Raw genomic sequence first — 7,714 nt, forward strand, 5'->3', positions numbered from 1 at the left:
GAGACTCTCTTGATGCCTCCTCCTCTTAGAACACACCTTATGTAACGACCCAACCCCCTAGGACTCAATTTAGGTCGTTACTAAACACATGCATGCATGGAACTTAAAACGACATCCTTTTATAGTGAAATAAATGCTAAATAAATAAGTTGAACTCAAAAGACCTTCATTAAATTTAGATATTTAAAACAGACGATAGGGTACCCATAAATCATAAATGATAATAAATAGGTCTGAAAATAAATCTTAATAGTAAGTTTCAAACATCAAATTGAAAGTTGAAAAACATGGAAAGAAATCTAAATAGGAAGCATAAAACTGGTCCCAGTGGCTCATTCAAGGATTTCTCTTGTCATTCGCCAGTGTGTCATTTTCCTTATCTGAAACATAAATATGAGAAAGGGTGAGTATAAAATACTCAGTAAATAACCCCACTACTGTGGTCGGGCTAGGCATCTATGTCCTCTAGATGCCTACCTCTGGTGGAACATAAAAATTGCTCTAGTCCTCATGGGACACATACATATATGCAAAACTGGTTTCTATTCTACTATAGTTATGTATGCCTACTACCTTTGGTGAATCCCGAAGGAAACACAATATCTGGTGAATCCCGAAGGAAACATAATATTTGGTGAATCCCGAAGGAAACACAATCTGGTGAATCTCAAAGGAAATACAATATCTGGTGAATCTCGAAGGAAACACAATATCTGGTGAATCATGAAGGAAACACAATCTGGTGAATCCCGAAGGAAACACAATACCTAGTGGGTATCTAACTAATCAATAAAGACACTATCACAGTCTCAACATCACAATTATTACAATATAGTTTTATAACATACATATACACCTCAACATCATGGCTATACAGCATGCATATATGCCTCTATATCCTCATATCAAATACACCCTCAGTGAATCAAGTATCACTTCTTACTAGCATACAAATCTCTACATGCACAAATAAATCTTTCAGATTCTCATACAAGAACATATATCGGTCATATTATACTATCCATCTATCATATTATCATTCTGTCATAATATTCATCTATCATGCTAGCATATATCTAGTGTCTGGCCCGTGGGCAGTTCCAGTAGTAAAATTACTTACTTTGATATTAGGTTGAACCAAAAAGCAATTGAATCTTTGTGAAATTCTTCAATCCTTAATCGAGCCAAATATTTGAGCAACTAACCCCTTCTAATCTCCACAATCTTTGAATTAAATCCTAGTACATAAACCAAAATAAAATTTAACCTTTAGGTTCACACCTAAGTGTTTAATCACGCCAAAATCAGCAACAAAACTTAATAACTTAATTCGTATAAATTACATTCAAACTGAACAAGTCACAAAGCCCCAAATCTTACCAAAATTCTTGCCGAAATCACCTTCTGCTTGACAGCACGCTAACAACCTTTTAAACTCCTTCAAACTTTCAAATTCAACCTCCAAAATCACGATTGAAATGATAATTAAACACGTTATTTATTGGGTATTCAAGATCCTCAATAAAACCATGAAAACCATTTAAATCTTATCCCAAAACTACGAACCTCACGACGGTGTTCGACAGAGGACAACGACTGGAAAGGATGTGGACGTCGGCAGTGTGGTAGCCGAAGTTCGTCTAAACCAGAGAGAAAGTGAGAAAGTGGGGGTTTGAAAATTCCATATTTATTTTCTTTTTAATTCTCCACCATATAAATACATAAATAAAATATATATGTATATGTATATCTATATATATATTATTCCCTTTCATTTTCTTAAATTTCCAAACCCATATATATTCTTTCATTTTCTTTTCTTAAATTCCAAAATCCTTATATATATTTCCTTTCCTTAATAAATATGTCATATCAAACTCAAATCTTTCATCTCTTCTCCAATTAATTAAATAAACCTAAAAATAAATTCACCAACTTTAAATCACTTCTTTCCAAAAATTCTAAATCCAAAATTAAATTCTAACTTTCCAAATTAACTTGAGTCCAAATTTACAAATCTTTTTATGTACTCGATTTAATTACTTCCAAATAAACCAATTATCTTTTCCTAATTCTTTACCTAAAATTTTTCTAATTCTTTACTTAAATTTTGGATCAAAGTTCCAAAATTAAAGAGGGTAAAATCTTAAAATCACAATTTCCTATTTTCCCTTTCAAATTTCACATAAACTCAAAATTTCTTATACAAATAATTCAATTATCTCTTCCAATTAATTTAAAACTCATACTCAAAGAATCCACATTAACTAATAAAACTTCTTCAACTATAACAATTTGTTTCCAAATTCCAAAGATTAGGAAATTAAAACTCAGCAATTTGAGATAATTAACTTAAATTTTCCTAAAAAAATCGGGATGTTACACCTTATCCCACCATGTTTGTGCATACCCCTTAAAATGTGTTATAGAGATAGTTACCTTTTTCTCTTCAAAGAGTTCGTTACCACAAAAAATATGTTATGCCTCAAGTTCCCATTAGAAAAAGTCTTCAAGATCAGATGTATCATAAAATTTTGGAAATTTAACTTTAATGTTTCCAAAAGCTCGATCTCCATAGAGGCTTTCTCTTCTACTTTGTGGCTTTCTATTGTGAAAACCTCCCCTTCCTCTCGGCCCATGCCGCTCCTCTCTCGTGGGTCCATTTATAGTAGGGTCAAAGTTAGATTCATTTTGCTCTGAGTCTTCTTCATCCTTAGGAACCTCCACAACTCGTCTCCTTACTTGGGTATTTTCCATAGCTTAAAACTTTTGTTCTATTCTATCCAATCTTGCATTAATTAAAGTCTCCAAATTTTGCATGATTTCCTCAATGAGTCCTTGTAACTGCCCTTGTGGAACAACTCCATTGCCTGACATTTCAGCAAAATAAAAAATAATTGAAAAAAAAGTGGACCTCATCAATCACTCCCTCACGTGTTTCACTCGATAGGTGACTCGTATTTACGCTCTTTAATGTAGGTGCTCTCCCACAAAAAGGAATTCTCTGAAAAGGACAATGAGCCAAAATTTACAATCAAGATGAGAAGAGCAATCCAAAAATAGACCAAGTAAGAATAGTTGTAAAGTGTTAAACTCAAGTAAAGAACCAATTGAATTCAACAAAAACGAAACTAGAAATCAAGAACCTAATGTTCAGGATCCAACAAACTAGGACACAAAACAACAAGAATATGATATCAAAAATTAAGAATCTAATATTCAAATTCAAAGAATTATGCAAGATGAATAAAGATGACAAACTATTAGATAAATCAGTGATAAAAAGGAAACAAAGAATTAGGAATAAAAAACTAAAGACACTAATTTTATTAAAACTTCAATTTGATCTTAGAAAAAAAATGCACTTCTAAAACAACTAATCTTCCATTATGAATTTGAGCAGCTTAAAATTCATGAAAATTGAGCTGCTTAATTGATGTACGTGCTTAACCTAGTTGCTTGACATGCCTGCTTCTATTTTTCCCTCATCAACCTCACGTTCTGCATCTTTTTCCTTTTTTCCCAACCGTCTTCTTTGGTTTTCTTTGGTTTTTTTTTTTTTTTTTTTTTTTTTTGGCTTTTCCAATTCCAATTCTCCAGCAAACTCTGCCACACCCACCGTCCACTCAATTTTCTTCCAATTTCGATTTCTTTTGGTTTTTTTTTTTAACGACCCCAGATTTCAGTACCTTGGGTTTCTCAATTTTTTTCCTAATTTGCAAGTCTGCAGATTGAACCCTAATTAAAATGGACTCAACACAAAAAGTAATTGAATAAAATATATATCTAATCTAGAGCCTAGGCCCTAATACCAATGATATGAAAATTCAATTAAAATGGACTCAACACAAAAAGTAATTGAATGAAATATATATCTAATCTAGAGCCTAGGCCCTAGTACCGAATGATATGAAAATTCTAGAATTTGAAAATTAATAACCCAAATATTGAATCTCTAATATTAAATTCTAAAATTTCCAATCAATTTGACAACAATCCCAAAGGAAAAGATCAGATTTGGATTAGCTTTGATCGAAGACCAAGAGATAAGAAAAACTAGTTCCTTACTCCAAGTTTCAACACTCCACAAGCAAGATGATCAGATTTACCTGAATGTTCTTGGCTTGTAACCTTTTTTCAAGAATTGCAAAAGTGACGATGAACCTCTGACATCTACCAGAGAATTTTCATTGAAAGAAAAACCCTATAACTCAGACATCCAAAACTGACATTTTGTCCTTTTTTCATCTCCTTTAAACTCATCCTACTTAATTAAAGGACTTAAAAAGTCCATTCTACCCTCAACTCAAAAAGAACTAAAAACCCAAACAAAACATATATGGGTCCAATAATGAAAATATCCAAAAAGTTAATGTATGTTTTCAAATTAAAATAAATAAACAAAGTTCAATCGGTTTCATCTTGTAGCATCAATTGAAACCAATTATAAAGTTTTTTATCGTATGTTTCTACTTGAATCCTCTCAATTGAGTCCACCTCCACTTGAATGTGAGAATTCAATGCTAACTGTAGCTTTTTGGCTCTTGAGCATGTGATCACTACTACAAAATTTACATTACTCGACACTTGTAGTTTTTAATTACTTGATGTTTCATGGAAAAAACGTCAAGTAATGACCTTTTAGAAAAGAAAATGTCAAGTAAAAGGGTTAAAAAAGTGGAGATTAATGGAATTTTTTGGATATTTTCACACAAACTATTACTTGACACGTTTTTCGTGTTAAGTAATATAAGATCTTGCTTGACACATTTTTCGTGTCAAGTATAAGAAGCACTTTCTTGACATATTTTTCGTCTCAAGCAAAATATAAAAAATAATATTTTTTAATCTTTACTTTTTGTTTCCCTCTCTCCCCCATTTTCATTTCCCTCTCAAATTTGGTTTCCCTCCTACCAAAATTATCAAATAAAATATAAAAAATAATTAATTTATTATTTTAAACAAGTAAAAGGGTTAATATTATAACAAATTATAACATACTTTCAATGCATGTTGCATGCTTTTTATGGTGGGATTTTAAATCTAAATGGCATAATGTATGCATATACAAGATTTATTTAATTATAACATACATCCAGTGCATAAATAATTAAACATAGCTTGATATGGTTTTAGTTTTAGCAAAACAAGCAAACAAAAGCCTAACTATTACAAAAATAGCTTCAACACCGCTCGAACCGCTCCAAACCGCTTGAACCGAACCAGCAGAGTCTGAATCGAACCAAGCACAAACCATTTGAAGCTGAACCAGATCAGACCTTAAGAGAACTGGTCAAACCGACTGCTCTTGCTCTCGCTCACTATCTTGCTAAGGCTGATCATTTAGCATTGAAGACCATCGTCATGCATTTTGCCTGATCGTTTAGTGTTTGCTTGATCGTTTAACAACCAATGCATATCGCCTAACTAAGCTATATAATCGCATAGTATTTTCTTTCTATCGCATAGTGTCATCGTCTAGTGCTGAAGGACGCTACACAATCGCTTAGTAGCTCCAACACTATTGTGTAGCCATCGTTTAGCACAGACATTTACTACACGATTGCTTAGTGCCATCGTCTAGTGCATCGTCTTGATCGTTTAGCGCAGCGCACAAGTTAAGCGATCGCTTTGCTAACGCATAGCTCTCGACGCATCGCCTAGCTGCCGTGCATAGGTAAATGATTGATTAATGCTTACGCTTAACTTTCCCTGTATCGCTTAAGCTGTCACGAGGTAAACGATCGCTTAGTGCTATCGCATAGCGACTCAATGTGCATCGCTAGCTCCCGATCAAAGGAAACAATCGGTGTAGTGCTATCGCTTAGCTCCCACCCGAAGCTACACGATCGTGTAGTGCCATCGTATAGCAATATAACGCATCGCCTAGCTCCCGCAGGTACACGATCGTCTAGCGCACCATACCTAAACGATCAATGCCCCAAGCTACATGATCGTTTAGCTTTTTCTTCACATCGTCTAACGTATGAAGCTAAACGTTCGTTTAGCTACTGAAGCTCAACAACGATATGAACAGAGACTGATTTTTTGGAATCTGCAATTTGGCCTCTTCATTTGTTTCTTCGAATTACAGCTTAATTTCAACCCTAATGACTCCAAATAAATTACAGACTCTTGGTAAGACATATAAGCTCATCAAACAAGAGCCAATTACAAATATAAATGAGAAATCAAAGCGAAATTAAAAGCCAAAACTCAAAAAACCATATCAGTACAGTAGTTTCATATTTTCATATAAAACACCTACAAACCAAAATTAATATGAATTGAATGCTTATATGATGCTTTGATATCAACTGTTGGGTTGGTACCAGCACGCAGCGGAAGCGACAAGGATCGATAAGCACTCCAATTCATTAATTTTGGCAGAAAAGAAAACATGCTTAAAAAGAATTTAATGGGTTTCAAGAACATACCTTTGAAGAACCTTTGAAATCTTGATTTCCAACTGCTAAATCCTCCAAATTTTTGTGCAGACCACCACAAGATCTTCTTTACTATTCTCTTGGTACTGTAGATTGAGTTGTGGGACTCAAAATAAGCTGGAATCTAAGGGAATTTGGAGAATGCTCACTACAACAACCCAAAATGAAGAACACATTCTTCTATCCGAATTTTTCAGAAAAATTCAATCGGTTGCAATCCTTCAACTCCACTCCAATTTCTTCAATATATTGCAAACTATCATGCAAAGAGATTTGCTGCATGGGATGCAAAGTTGAAGATAATGGGTTATTTGTGAGCAACTTTAAGATGAAGTTGAAAAATCATTTTTTCTTTTTGTGTAATTTTCTATTTCCAAAATCTATTTTGATTTTAAAATCATATTTTAATTCTAAAATCAAAATTTATTAATTTTACAAATTAATTTCATAAATTAATTTTCTAATAAAATTAATAAATAATTATTTAAACAATTTAAATAATTCTAATTAATTTAATATCTAATATTAAATTAATTTTACACAAATTTATCTTCATATATTTAAATCATATTTAAATATATATTCTCATAATTCTGTTTGATCCTAATTTGAACGTTTCAAATTAACTTATCACGCTACTCTAGAGCTAATCCATTTTCGAGCTACTAGAGGGACCTCATGGACCTACAAATCATGGGCTCCAACGATCCAAGATTAATTGGCTAAACTCATTAGATCAATCTAACCCCGATTCGTTAACTAAAGGGTCACTCCACTAAAGCCCATAGTTGAACGCCCCTCACTGTAGATATATTATGTTTACTTGATATAACCATGATTAGTAAGTCAACCATTCACAGGTTGTTCGTAATAACGGCTGGGTCAAATCTCCGTTTTACCCCTGAAATTACATCTTGTTTCTTAAGTGCCCATTGATCCCCTGATTAACAATTGTTTTGTGATTCAATCAACAAAACCAAGTCCCTCTCGAGTCAATGAAAGGGCGGGGTCTCTTGTTCAAGACCCAAAATCGGCACTTAAGGGAACAACCTCTCTACTATCCCTAAAGCGGGTAGGAGTGAATTTCATCTTACACCCTATGTCTCTAGCTATTTATCCGGTCTTATCCCTGAAACGAGAGGTTTATTGAGCCGATGTTATTGAGCCAACCCTCACTTATGCAAATCTAAGGATAATTCCAAATAAATAGGAGTTTATAGTTAGCTCAGGATTAAGGTCAAGTTACCTAGGTCATTGCTTTGAAATAG

General features: G+C 33.4%; 1 long non-coding RNA gene across 1 annotated transcript; it reads right to left on the reverse strand.

Annotated features, from left to right (window-relative positions):
• Window positions 1–232: 232 nt before the first annotated feature.
• On the reverse strand, window positions 233–4,237 carry LOC120091786. The gene is made up of 5 exons (XR_005485834.1): window positions 4,110–4,237; window positions 2,440–3,004; window positions 1,381–1,640; window positions 1,121–1,238; window positions 233–380 (listed from the first exon to the last, which is right to left on the reverse strand). It is a non-coding gene; the product is annotated as an uncharacterized LOC120091786 (long non-coding RNA).
• Window positions 4,238–7,714: the final 3,477 nt, after the last annotated feature.

The sequence above is a fragment of the Benincasa hispida genome, chromosome 11, assembly GCF_009727055.1.
Source record: "Benincasa hispida cultivar B227 chromosome 11, ASM972705v1, whole genome shotgun sequence".
Lineage (NCBI taxonomy): Eukaryota > Viridiplantae > Streptophyta > Magnoliopsida > Cucurbitales > Cucurbitaceae > Benincasa > Benincasa hispida.